This window comes from Prinia subflava, chromosome 22 (genome assembly GCF_021018805.1).
Source record: "Prinia subflava isolate CZ2003 ecotype Zambia chromosome 22, Cam_Psub_1.2, whole genome shotgun sequence".
NCBI classification, from domain to species: domain Eukaryota; kingdom Metazoa; phylum Chordata; class Aves; order Passeriformes; family Cisticolidae; genus Prinia; species Prinia subflava.
This window is the reverse complement of record NC_086268.1, coordinates 2,986,426-2,999,380: the sequence shown is the minus strand read 5'-3', so window position 1 is coordinate 2,999,380 and position 12,955 is coordinate 2,986,426. Positions and strand designations below refer to the sequence as shown.

At 50.6% G+C, this 12,955-nt stretch overlaps 1 long non-coding RNA gene across 1 annotated transcript in view; it reads left to right on the top strand.

Moving 5' to 3' along the window:
• Nucleotides 1-12,955, top strand: part of LOC134561095 (uncharacterized) — a 141,159-nt gene that overhangs the window by 72,558 nt on the left and 55,646 nt on the right. Inside the window, exon 7 of the long non-coding RNA XR_010082855.1 lies at nucleotides 4,129-4,253. This is a non-coding gene — a long non-coding RNA (uncharacterized LOC134561095). The remainder of the gene's footprint in view (nucleotides 1-4,128; nucleotides 4,254-12,955) is intronic.

Here is a 12,955-nt window from a genome sequence, read left to right as displayed (position 1 = left end):
GTCTGAGCCAGGCAGACCTTTCCTAGGTGACTTGATTCCTAATTCCATATGAAATGGAATTTAGTGCTATCTGTGATTGCTATCACCTTCCAGCAGGTTTCACTAATTTATTTGGGATATTCCTGAGGGCACAGCGAGCTGGGAGCTTCCCCAGAGGTTCAGGAGCTGCAGAGGGAAAGAAACAGCAGGGCTGTGATATCATTACTGAAGGAAAATGTATCCTCCTCCCCTTGCCAAAAAAAAAAAGGATTTACTGCGATTCTCACTCGTGCTCGGAGCCAAGGGACAGTTTTGGCATGGTGAGAACTTTTCCTGGCTTCCTTTTTCCAAGCAGATCAGAGATGGAAGGGCATGAGGCTGCCTGACTTCCTGAACTGGAAGCTGCATCCGGATTAGCATATTTAATTGTCTGAGATTGGCCTAATTTCCATGAATTTCACTAATCCGTTTTGGAACCTGGTTACGTTTTCAGTCCCCACGGCCTTGGGTAGTGATGAATTCCAGAGTGAAATGAAATATTGTTGGGAAAGCCCATCCAGGATGTCCTGTACACCCTGCCGGGGAGGGAAGGGATGGCTCTGCTGCCTGGGCTTTGGATTTGCTCATCCCAACCCGGGATAACTCCCCTGGGACCACCAGGGAAGGGAGGCAGGACCAAACCTCCCCAGCTTCACCACCCAGTGACCAACTGGGACCAGTCTGAGCTCCCAGTCCCACTGCTAAAAGGGGATTTTTCTGGCCATACAGTGATTCCCCTCAGGAATGTTCCTGCTGACCTGACTGAAGATCCAGAGACACTTATGGATGTTCTAAAACCAGGTTTATTTCCTGCAGAGGGGAATTTCACTCCATAAGAATGCACCTTAAGGGATACACCAGGTTTAATTTAATTTATTATCCTCAAACTGATAGGTTTTTTTCCTGAGTCCAGCTCAAGAAAGTCATGGAAGAGTCCATAGGGATAAACAGGGAAATGAACTGATTTGTTTGAGGATTTTAAGTTATTCTGAGGTGGGCTGGAATTGAAAATCAGAAGCAACAGGTAAAAGCTCATCTGAAGCCCAAAGGTGAGGACAGAGCTCCATGTTAGTCGAGACATTGTCACTGCAGAATCTTTTTTTTTTTTTTTTTTTTTTAACTAATTAAACTCTGATGACTTCAGCTGCATTTTCAGCCTCTGATTAAGGGCATGATACTAATTAAACTCTTGAATTATTAAAAATGCAAATAGTCAGACCTGTGTGCTGCAGCAGACTTGCTTTTCCATGCTCCAGGACAGCAACGGGAATATTTGACAGAGTCCCTTGTGGCCACAAGTTTTTCTTTTCCCTTTTTTTCATTGATGGCTGAACTCCACTGGATGCAGAACCAAAAAATTCAGCTGCTGGGGTGTAAATGTCCCCAGTGCCTTGCAGCTACATAGAGAAGTTTGATTAAAACACAGCAAGTTTGGGGAGAAACTCTGGGTTTTTTTGACATCCTGGCAGTGGCATTTTGGCTGGATGGAAACACCACCCAGTCCTTGGAGATGCTGCCAGCAGCAGAACTCTCGGAGCTGCCTCTGAGCTCCCACTTTGTTGTCGTGGCTCAGGATGTGAGGCAGGATGAATTATTTGCTCCTCTTGCTGTCCCCTCAGCTCCCGTCCCCAGCACGCCCTGAGAATTTCAGAGAGGTGTCCCCAGCCCAGGAGGTCTCACTGGGGCCCTCCCTTCATCCTAGCTGTGTTTTGAGGTCTTCTTGTGGCCCTTCCTTCATCCTAGGTGTGTTTTCAGGTCTCCCAGTGGCCTTCCCTTCAGCCCAGGTGTGTTTTGAGGTTTCTTGTGGCCCTTCCTTCATCCTAGGTGTATTTTGAGGTCTCCCTGTGGTCTTCCCTTCATCCTAGGTGTGTTTTGAGGTCTCCCTTTGGCCCTTCCCTCAGCCCAGGTGTGTTTTGAGGTCTCCCTGTGGCCCTTCCCTTCAGCCCAGATGTGTTTTGGTGTGGCCCTGCTGCACAGGAGGGATCTGAGGGACCTTTTGATCTCTTTGCTGCCCCATCTCAGCAGGCACCGAGCCCCTCTCTGGAGGAACGGCCGTGCTGCTGTACAAACACCTCTTTGGGAGGGGTTTTGGGATCACAGGTGGGGCTCCTGTCCCGTTGGAGAGTCCTGCAGGGGTGCACTGAGCTGGGCTTTGGGCTGAGCTGGGCTTTGGGCTGAGCTGGGCTTTGGGCTGAGCTGGGCTTTGGGCTGAGCCGGGCTTTGGGCTGAGCTGGGCTTTGGGCTGAGCTGGGCTTTGGGCTGAGCCGGGCGTTGTTGCCTCTCACTGTCCCCCAGCGTCCCCATGTACCCAGATCGTGGCAATTTCCGTGTTTATTATAAAAATTTTGTGCTGTGCCAAAGCCAAGAGCTTCAGTGGTCCCTTGAGTGCCACTTGTGCATCTCTGCTCTGCCCTGGCCACCCCTTGGGGCCGTGGGACTGGTGTCTGTCCCCTCCTGGAGCCCTGTGCCCCTCTGCAGCAGTGCCTGCAGCCAGGACACTGGAAGGACATTCCAGGAGCCAACACAGTTTTCACCTGCCCAGAGGGAAATTTCTTCCTCCTGCCTGGTCAGCTCCTCACAAAGACACCAAATGAGGTGCAGGGGGCACTGTTCAAATGCAGCAAGTGCTCTTCATCTTTAATAACCTGTAAATCTCACCGGGGTGAAGGGACAACAAATTATTGGAGTCACAAAAATGGCCCAGTGGCTGCAGTTGAGGCCAGTCAGATAAGGTGGTAAAGCCATGGGGTTTTTTTTGTTCTCCTCCTGACTGTCCTTTTGGTGTTAAAACAAAGGAGGAAGTGGTCATTACTTCACCTATGACAAGGGATTTTATTTTTTCCCCCTCCTCCTGCTCTAATGGGCTGCAGGTGTTCCACAGCCAGCCCAGGCTAATCAGGACAGACTTTCTGGCCACAGGCCAAAATTATAAAACTGTCCAGGGAGAGAAGACAAGAAAAGACGAGGGGTGGGGGTGTGTGGGAAGGAAAAAAAGAAACCCCAAATAATAAAGCGAGCGAGGGAGTCACTCCATGCTGAGATTTTGTACTTTTGTGTCTCCTGAAGTGAATACATCAGGAATCAAAGGTTTGAAAAGTCATTCAACCCCTCCAAAGGAGAGGGGGAACCATCTGCACGCCAGGCTGGAGCTCTCTCCTCCCCGTGGCACCGGGGTAACCCTGGAGTAGCTCCTCCAGGGTTACAACCAGCTCTGTTGGGAGGTGGGATCCTGGCTGGGTGTGGGCATCTCCCTGCCAGGATGAACGTGGGACCAGCCCTGGAGCTGCATCTCCATAGTGACAGAGCTGCCAGGGAATCACTGGGGGCTTGCCCACTGCTCATTAATTAATCCCTTTCCTGCAATGCTGGAGCTGCAGAGACAAGGCAGAGCTCTGCAGCTTCTCGCCCTGCTGGACTTCAGTCCTGCCCTTCACCCCGCGTGGGCAGCAGTTCCCTGGGGTCTCCCGGGAGCTGGGGCAGTGCTGTGGGAAGGGAAGAAGGGCTGGGGAGGGGGGCAGCCCCCTGTGCCCCCTCAGCTGGGGCTGTCTGGGGAGGCTGGGCTGGGCTGGAGCCTTCCCCAGTGCTGGGTTCTTGGGTGGGAGCCAAGGAGCAGCCAGGATGAGGGAGCACAGGGAAAAGCTGGCTCCGAGGCTCTGGCTGGCTCCCAGCAGCTGGTTTGCCTTGCCCTGAGGCACCGTGGCTAATGCTGGAGCCTCCAGAGGAGCCCCTGTCATTGCGGGAGCGCCTTGGGGACCCTCCTCACCTTCATCCTCCTCAGGCAGTCCCCGAAGGTAAGTGAGATGTGTGCAAGCCTCAGGGCATGTCCATGGGAACAGTCAGGGTTTGGGGTCAGAATATCAAAATAATGAACACTGAGGGGTGAACTCATGGGATTCCACGTGACAGAGCCCAGGCACCAGCAGCTCATCCAGGTTTGTTCAGAGCCAGCGTTTGGTTGGGCCCAAACACTTTGTTTTGTCTGTTTATCTAAGATATAGAATGGATCTAAGATATAGAATAGGTTTGGATGCTTAGCAGGGAGAAAAAAACCCAACAAAACCACCAAACAACAAAACCACGAGTGACTGATGTTAATTATTTTCATTTCAGATCTCCTTTTGGCAGCTGGGTGAGAAGGGAATGCCATGGCCAAGGAGGGATTGCCAAGGAGGGATTACCAAGGTTCAAGCTGTATTCCAAGGGAACACGAGCTCTGGATGTCACCTCTGCTCCAGGTCAGTGCTTCTCCCTGGACTCTGCCAGAGCTCTGAGGAGCATCCCTGATCCCTCAGGTTTTAAAGGTGATCAAAATTGCACAGTGGAAATCCCCTGGTAGCAGGAATTACGTAGCTGAAAGGCTGAAATGATTCAATAAATTGTATTAGATCCATTTTTTTTTCTTATAGGAAGCAAATGGCCAATGAAAAGTTTCAGAAAGTGCTTTATAATCAGGCAGAGTGAGTTGGGTTTGAATTTTCTGCTTTTTTGCATTTTGCAGTTGGTTGGAAGAGTCTGTGAGTTCTGGCTTGTTGTTTGCAAAGTGCTGAGAACACCGAGACGCTTCTGAAAATACAAATAATAGTGGCAGTGACCAGTAGCTTATGGCTTAGAAATCCCTGGATTTCTTTATTCTCCACCCCCTGGAGTATCCTGTGCTTCGATTTCTGGCTTTGGATGCCAGTAAAGCACAGCTGGGGCTGTGGGGATGGGATGCAGAACCACCCGGATTCGGGGTGGCAGGGACATGACTTCATGCTCCTTTCTCCTTCAGCTTATCTGAGGGGAGGAAACTGGAGACCTTATCTTCTTCTGAGTGGAAAAACTGATTTCAAGTGCACATGTTTGAGGCTGCAGCAGCGAGCCAGGTTGGCTTGACTAAACCACAAAATCTGACTGAGCCTAATTAGAAACCAGGATGCCTCCCAGCACTTAAAGGTTGCTTTCAAGATTCTGATGAGCTGACAAAACAGATTAGTGAGAGGTGGGATTGGTATGAGCCATGTTTGGCATTTCCCTGCTCCGTGGCAGCAACAAGAGGCCCTGTGTGGAGATCAGAGCCCCCCGTGCATGAGCCTGGGTGAATTCACTCCAAATTACTGCACAAAACTCCCGGGGCGGATGGGCTGCGCTCGGCTGGAGATGCTGCTGATCTCAGGGCTAAATGTGGTTTAGTTCTAAACTGCAAGAGGAGAGGTTTAGGTGAGGTGTTAGGAAGGTGATCAGAGGGTGGCAGGCCCTGGCACAGGGTGCCCAGAGCAGCTCTGGCTGCCCCTGGATCCCTGGCAGTGTCCAAGGCCAGGCTGGACATTGGGGCTTGGAGATGTCCCAGGGGTGGCTCTGGATGCGTTTTAGGTTCCTTCCAACCTAAACCATGCTGGGATTCAAGGAAGGCCAGCCCTGAGCACCCCAGGCTCTCAGAACTGATGCACAGAGAGCAGGCACTGCCAGCTCCTAAGCCCTGTGAGCAGTGGTGAGGATTTCAAAGTCCAAGGAGGGCCCTGCAGCAGTTTTTCACACGTTTCTCCCCAGGGTTTGTTTTCCTTTGAGGCAGTGCTGGGTCCCCGTGCTCCCCACGCTGTGTTGGATGGGGCTGTGCCAGGCTGGCTCACACTGGGCACTGCTGGCACCCACTGCAACCTCCCAGTTCGGGACCAGTGGCTACTTTGGCCACCAAAGCTTCCCCCTGCTGCTCTCCCCAGTTCCAACACCCACCTTTGCTCCTGCTGCTGTTTACGGTGCCCGTGTCCTGCCTAGAGGCAGAAACATTTCATTCTGCTCCCTGGGCTTCAATATAAATCAAATTTTCCAAAATCTCCACTGGAAACCTTCTCTGAGCATCCAAGAGCTGCTGCTGAGGGGTGCAAAGGAGCAGCCACTGCAGAGTCTGAGCTCCCCTGGGGCCAGGGTTTTCCTCCCAGGCCCCGGGCACGGAGCTGAGCCACCCCTGGCAGGTCCCCCTGCCCTCCCTGCACACACGGGGAGGTTTGAGGCTGAGCAGACAGCTGGTGCTCTCCCAGGGCAGCCTCCTGTCTGGGCCTCCGCTGTGCTTTGTCCAAATCCCATCTGACTCCTTTCCAAAAGCGGCTCAGTCTGCAAAACCAGACCAGGTGCCCTGGGTCGGGCTCATTCCTGAAATACCAGCTAGCAGCAAAAAAGCAGTTTGGATTGGGCTTTAAATAAGTAGGAAGTTCATTTCAAACTGGTTTTGTGGTGGCTTTTTTTTTCCCCCTCACTTAAAGCATTTGAATCTTCCCTTACACTTTCCAGATAGAAAACTGACCTTGCTCGGACCAGTCCCTGCTCTCAGACCTGATTTATTGCGTCCTCTTTTAGGAGAGCTTCAGAACTGCTCAGTGCCACCCTGCAGCCTCTGAAGCCTCTCCTCTCACACACATTCTCTGCTCCCTGACCTCTCGGGTGTTTCACAAAGGGTGCAGCTCCCAGCAGGTCAGATGGGAGGTTCTGCCTTCCCAGTCCACCCCTTAACTTGCCAAAACAGTGAGGGAAATAAAAAAGCTCCCAATAGACCTCACCAGCCAGATTTGGTGGAAGAGCTGGAAGGCTCTGGTGGCCTCTGAGCTGTGGTTTAGTTCTGCACCCCTGCTCCCTGCCAGGCTTTGTCCTCCTTCCTCCAAACAGCGCCACTGGCGCTGCTGCCAAGGAGATGGGCCCCGATTTGGGAGAGGAGCTTTGCCAACCTTCTGTGCCGGGGCCTTTGCAAACTTCCCCAAAGCATCTGCTTTGTTTCTGGAGCTGGGCTGCCCTGAATGGTCCTTTTGTGTGCTCTGCCCACGGCTCCAAGCGGCTCTGGAGATAAATGTGACAGCTCCTGCTCCGGAGAGTCCCCTGGCACTGCCCCTGCCCTGTGCCCGTCCCTGCTGTGTCACTGGGGATGTTCCTATTGCTGTGTCAGCCCCACAGAGGGACCCAGGGCGTGGGGACAGCTTTGCTGGGCCCCTGCTCTCGGGGTCAGCCACGGGGACACAGACGGGAGCAGCACTTTGCACTGAGCTGTTCACCCTGTCAGCGCTGTGGGCTCGCTTGAGGGGCAGGCAGAGGAGTGTGAAACGACAGCAGAGCTCTGCTCCTGCAGTGGCTGCTCCTTTGCACCCCTCTGCAGCAGCTCTTGGATGCTCAGAGAAGGTTTCTATTGGATATTTTGGAAAATTTGATTTATATTGAAGCCCAGGGAGCAGAAATAAATGTTTCTGCCTCTAAGCCAGAAGCTGGAGTGTCCCCAGTTCCAGGCATCACCCAGAGCTGTACTCCTGCAGGTTGGGACTGGCTGCTCCTTTGCACCTCTGACCAGCAGCTCTTTAATGTTCAGAGAAGGTTTCCATCGGATATTTTGGAAATTTGATTTGTATTGAAGCCCAGGGAGCAGAAAGAAATGTTTCTGTCTCTAGGACTCTCAGGCCAGCTGCTGACGTGTCCCCAGTTCCAGGCATCACCCAGAGCTGTACCCCTGCAGGTCGGCAGTGGCTTTGCACCCCTCACCAGCAGCTCTTGGATGCTCAGAGAAGGTTTCCACTGGATAATTTGAAAAATTTAATTTATATTGAAGCCCAGGGAGCAGAAAGAAATGTTTCTGCCTCTAAGCCAGAAGCTGGAGTGTCCCCAGCTCCAGGCATCACCCAGAGCTGCACCCCTGCAGGTCAGCAGTGGCTGCTCCTTTGCACCCCTCACCAGCAGCTCTTGGATGCTCAGAGAAGGTTTCCATTGGATAATTTGAAAAATTTGATTTGTACTGAAGCCCAGGGAGCAGAGGGAAGTGTTTCTGCCTCTAGGATCAGGGGTGTCCCCAGCCCAGGCACGGCCCCGAGGGAGCCGCTGGGAGCCCGGCTCTGCCCTGGCTGTCTCTGGACAGTGTTTGGCTGCTTTTATCTCTCCAGGCTGTCTGGGGGAGCCGGGGCTCTGTGCATTGCTCGGCATCTAATCTGCACTGCTGGGCCCAGGCAGGCTGATAAGGAGCAGGGGGAAAGGTGGGAGTGGAAAATGCCATTTTTGAGGGGACAGCTCAAGCTGGGCTCGCTGGTCCCTTGGGAATTGCTCAGGACACGGCCTGGGGGTGTTCCCTCATCCCCTCTTTTCTTTTTTGCTTCCTTTTTTTCTTCCTCTTGAAGGCCAGGAGGAAAAGCTGCCTAGTAGGGCATGGCTGAGGAATCTCAGCTTGGGGGGTGACCTTAGCAAACGTCACTAAAAGTGTCCCAGGCGGGTGGAACCTTGATCCACCTCAAGGCAGCTGAGTTGCAAAGATTTCCTTTGTATTCTTTCCCTTTTTACCTGGGTTTCCATTGACCATCACCTGCTCACTCCAATCCTTGCCTACCCCTGGAGAGGAGACCTCTGCCTGGAGCACGCTGCAGTTTGTCCATTTTTGCTTTTTGCTGCGGGGAGATGAATCCAGATGAGTTTCCTCCGTGAGGGGAAGACAGCAAAAATTCCTAACAGATAAAAGACATTATTGCTGGTGGGTGAGAGGGCTGGGAGGTGCTGTCAGAGAGGGGAGGTGGGGCTGTGGGGCAGGGCAGAGCTGATCAGCTGTGTCCTTTCAAGTGCTTCAGCATCAAAGCCCGCAGTGAATGTCACACCCTTCCCCCTGTTAGGACATTTGGGGATCCTCTCACCCTTCCAGAGATGAAGAACCCCACGCTCTGTGCAGGGCTGGGATCACAGGGTGCTCGTGGCACGTTCCCCATTCCCAGGGATGGGTGGTGCCTGCTCTTTGTGTGCCCTGCTGAAATCAGTAAACGCCTTTGTGGGCACCTGCGTGGCAGGTGACGAGCGAGGTCGGCGAGGAGGGCACCCGGCAGCCTTTGAAAAAGAAAAGGATTTTGATCCAGAATAGTCCTCATGTCCTACTTTCCCAGTCCCCTGGGCCAGCCTGTTCCTAGAGCAGGGCTCTGAAAGCAAAGAGAAGAGAATTGTCTCCTCTCAGGGATGATCTAAGGAATCTGCTGTCCCCAATCCTTGCTGTTCTCTCCAGCTGTCACCTGGTTTGTTCCTCCCGTGCCTCTCGTTAACATCTTGGTGACAATTAGGTGAGGGATGACGTGGCAGGTTCATGATTTATTTTCTGGTTCTGATTTAGTTTCTGGTTGCTCTGGGTGCTCAGGAGTTAATGCTGGCGTTTGTGTGAGCCCAGTGCTGCCTCATCAAGGTGAAAAGAAATTTGGGTTCAGACCCCTCTGCCTTCTGTCGCTGTTGAAACCCAGCCCGACCCCAAATGGACCCGAATTTTACATGCAATCCACATTTCCCCTGCATTCAGCCCGGCCCAGCAGTGACACAGCCCCATTCAGAGCCGTGAAAACAAATGCAAATCCCTGTGCCGTGGTTTGTTCTGCTGGATTAGCCCATTTTCCCCCCGGATTGATGCAGGGGCATTTGCAGGTGTTTTCTCTGTGGCAGTCCTGGCATGCAGGGTTTGGGAGAGTGGCACTGCGGGCTCTGGGAAGGACACTGCCAATAAAAGGGATTTTTTTCAGGATAAAAGGGTGGATGCAGCATCCTGACCCTTTGGATCACGTATCCTCCCATCCCTGGGACCCTTCATGATTCCTCCAACCTCGAGGATTATCACTGCAAAATAAAGCAGCCCTGGTAGGATGGGCTTTTTAATTTTATTTTCCTTTATTTGCTTAGAGGTATAAAAATGGTATCTTTTAACCTGTCAATTTGCATTTAGAACACAGCTGAGGTTTGAAAGAAGCTGTCCAAAATGAAACCCAAGAGTAACAGGAGTGTGTTAGGAGAGCCAGTAGGCATTGAATAGTCTCTGTGGTGGCAGAAAAGCCTTAGGCTTCAACTGATTGCTAATTATGTGGCTTTATTCCTTTTTAAGAAAATACCATGCAAGGTTTGTGAAGGAGGTAAAGTGTGTTAATCTGTGGCAGAGTTACCAGTTTTGGGATTGGTGGTTTTTTCTTTATTTTTCCCCTTTTATTTTATTTCATTTTTTTAAATTCCCATGCCTCAATTTGGTTTTACAGCCTGGTTTGAAAACGAAGCCACATTCTCAAGTCCTGCCACCCATCTCTTGGAGCCCCCTGTGCAAAGGGCACGAGTTATTGAGTTATTCCACCTTAAAAAGAAAAGGGAAAAAAAAAGAAAAAGGGAAAAAAAGGAAAAAAAAAAGAAAAAAAAAGAAAACCAGCTCCAAACCCACGCTGTGCAGAGAGGGAGAGAGTTACAGCAAGTGGGCCCCCCGCTTTTCTCCGAGGGGGAATGTAAGCAGATCCTGCCTCAAACTGCTGCACTCAGCAGTTTTCAGCTTGTTTTAATTGGCCTGGCCTGAAAGAATTCTGAATGCTGTACCTGTGCCAAGGAAAATGCAAATGTTTCCCCAGCCCGGGCTGGCGGGGCCTGTCCCCAGCATGGACAGGGGGCATGGACACGGGGACACGGGGACACGGGGACACGGGGACATGGGGGTGGGGGACAGGACCTGCCCCAGCTCAGCTCTGGGGACAAAGGGCTTTGAAAATCCAGTGTGAGCAGGGAAATGCAGGGTTACCTGCTGGATATCCAAGGGCTTTGGAAAATCCAGTGTGAGCAGGGAAATGCAGGGTTACCTGCTGGAAAATCAAATGTGAGCAGGCAGAAATGCAGGGTTGTCTGCTGGATGTCCAAGGGCTTTGGAAAATCAAATATGAGAAGGGAAATGCAGGGTTACCTGCTGGATCTCCAAGGGCTTTGGAAAATCCAGTCTGAGAAGGGAAAAGTGCAGGGTTACCTTCTGGAAAATCAAATGTGAGCAGGGAGAAGGGCAGGGTTACCTGCTGGATGTCCAAGGGCTTTGGGAAATCCAGTGTGATAAGGGAAATGCAGAGTTACCTGCTGGAAAATCAAATGTGAGCAAGCAGAAATGCAGGGTTACCTGCTGGATGTCCAAGGGCCTTGGAAAATCAAATGTGGGCAGGGAAAAGTGCAGGGTTACCTGCTGGAAAATCAAATGTGAGCAGGCAGAAATGCAGTTACCTGCTGGATGTCCAAGGGCTTTGGGAAATCCAGTGTGAGCAGGGAAAAGTGCAGGGTTACCTTCTGGAAATCCAGGAAATTCAGGAGCTTTGTGTTGCCTGGCACTGGGCTGGGGGATCCTTCTCTTCTCCCTTTCCATCTTTTGGTTTCTCTGTGGAGTTTTCCTGTCGGGAATGGCCCTGGGGCATCCCTGCAGGCCCTGGGGATGGTGCTGGTGGCTGTCCTTGGAGAACTGAGCTCTCCCACTGCTCCCAGGAGCTGCAGGGATGGGCAGGGTGGGCTCTGGGCTGGGCCCAGTTCCCACTGGACTCCCCTGGATGGGAACTGTCCCAGGTTTGGGAGTGTTTGTAGGGGCACAGCTCAGGACTGCAGCCCCATTTCCCATTTTTCTGCTGCTCATTCCCTGGAGATGTTGGTCCTGCACAGGACTGTCCTTCATTCAACCCCAGAACGCTTTGCGTTGGACAGGACCTTAAATATCTTCTCCTTCCACCCCTGCCACGGGCAGGGACCCCTTCCACTCCCCCAGGATGCTCCAGCCTGGCCTTGGACCCTTCCAGGATCCAGGGGCTGCTCTGGGCACCCTACTCCATCTCAAAACTATATATATATATATATATATATATATATATATATATATATATATATATATATTTAATCCTGTTTATCTCCAAAAAGAAGTAGCAAAAATCCCCAAAAAACACCAAACCAAACTAACCCAGCCACAATTCCTTTGGAATTACCGGATTTTGTGTGTTTCCTGTGGTTTTACACACCCCTGTGGGGCTGGGCTCCAATAGTCCTCACAGATGGAAGCGTTCCTTGTGCTGGGCATCCCTCAGGGTGACCACTCTTGGTGCAGATAACTCCACAATACAAATATTACAGATTAAAAGCACGTTTTTAGGCATCCACAAATCATCCCTCCTCCTAAAGGGCACATCCTAAAGTGCTGGAATGAGAGGATAAGAAAAATTACCTGAATTTCCCTGAAAAATTACCAGAAGAAGAAGCTGGCTCAGCTCCTTCTTCTGCCTCGGCTGTGATTTGGGAAAAGAATTAATTTTCAATAACTGGTTGATCAATTCCTTTCTGTCTTTGCAATTCCCTATCCAGTAATGAACATGCATCCTCTGCATTTTCTAGAGAAATATCCAGCATCTTAGGGTATTTAAAATTAGATCTGTATACATTTACAGAGTAATGATTATTCTGAATTTCATCCGAGGCAATTAAAAAAGCATCATGATGACATTTAAGGTGATATTTTTCTCCCCTATGTTAAATAATTATAAATAATAATAATGATTAAACAAATTATTCTGTTCCTCCCAGTCTGGATCAACCTTTAGGTTAATAATCTAAATCATTAAAATTCATCTGTCTCTCCAAGGATTGAGTAGTTAAAAAAAAAAAATCGTAGGAACCTTTCTGCAGAAGGGTGATTGATAATTACCAAAGCAAAGATGTTCTGTGGGTGAAAAATGGGGCAGCTCAGCAGATTGATTGGGTTTGATGCTGGTCAGGTTGAGGTGATGTTTTCAGCAAGTAAACTTTGTTTTTTAAATCAGTTTTATCACTGGCATCCTCTTTGGGGGATGATGCAGGGGTCAAGCCCAAGCCAGCTCCCACCAGCAGAGCCATGGGGCGACCCCAGGTCACTGAGGGACATTTTTGGAGATTATTTCTTAATTAGAATTAGAGTTAAGCCCTTATACCTGCAATTTTTAATTGTTTTTCTTCAAACTGCCTCCATGAATGAGATTTTCCTTGACTAACTTCAATCATTTAAAATCCAGAGCTGAGACTGGAAGTGTCCATCATTTCCTCTACTTTAAGTGTGGCTGATTTACCTCCAGAGCTGCCTAAATCTCTTTATTTAGGCTTTAAAACACCAAAACAAAGAGCCGAGAAAGTCAAATTTTAGGGCCCAACTTTTGGAATACCCAACTTTTAG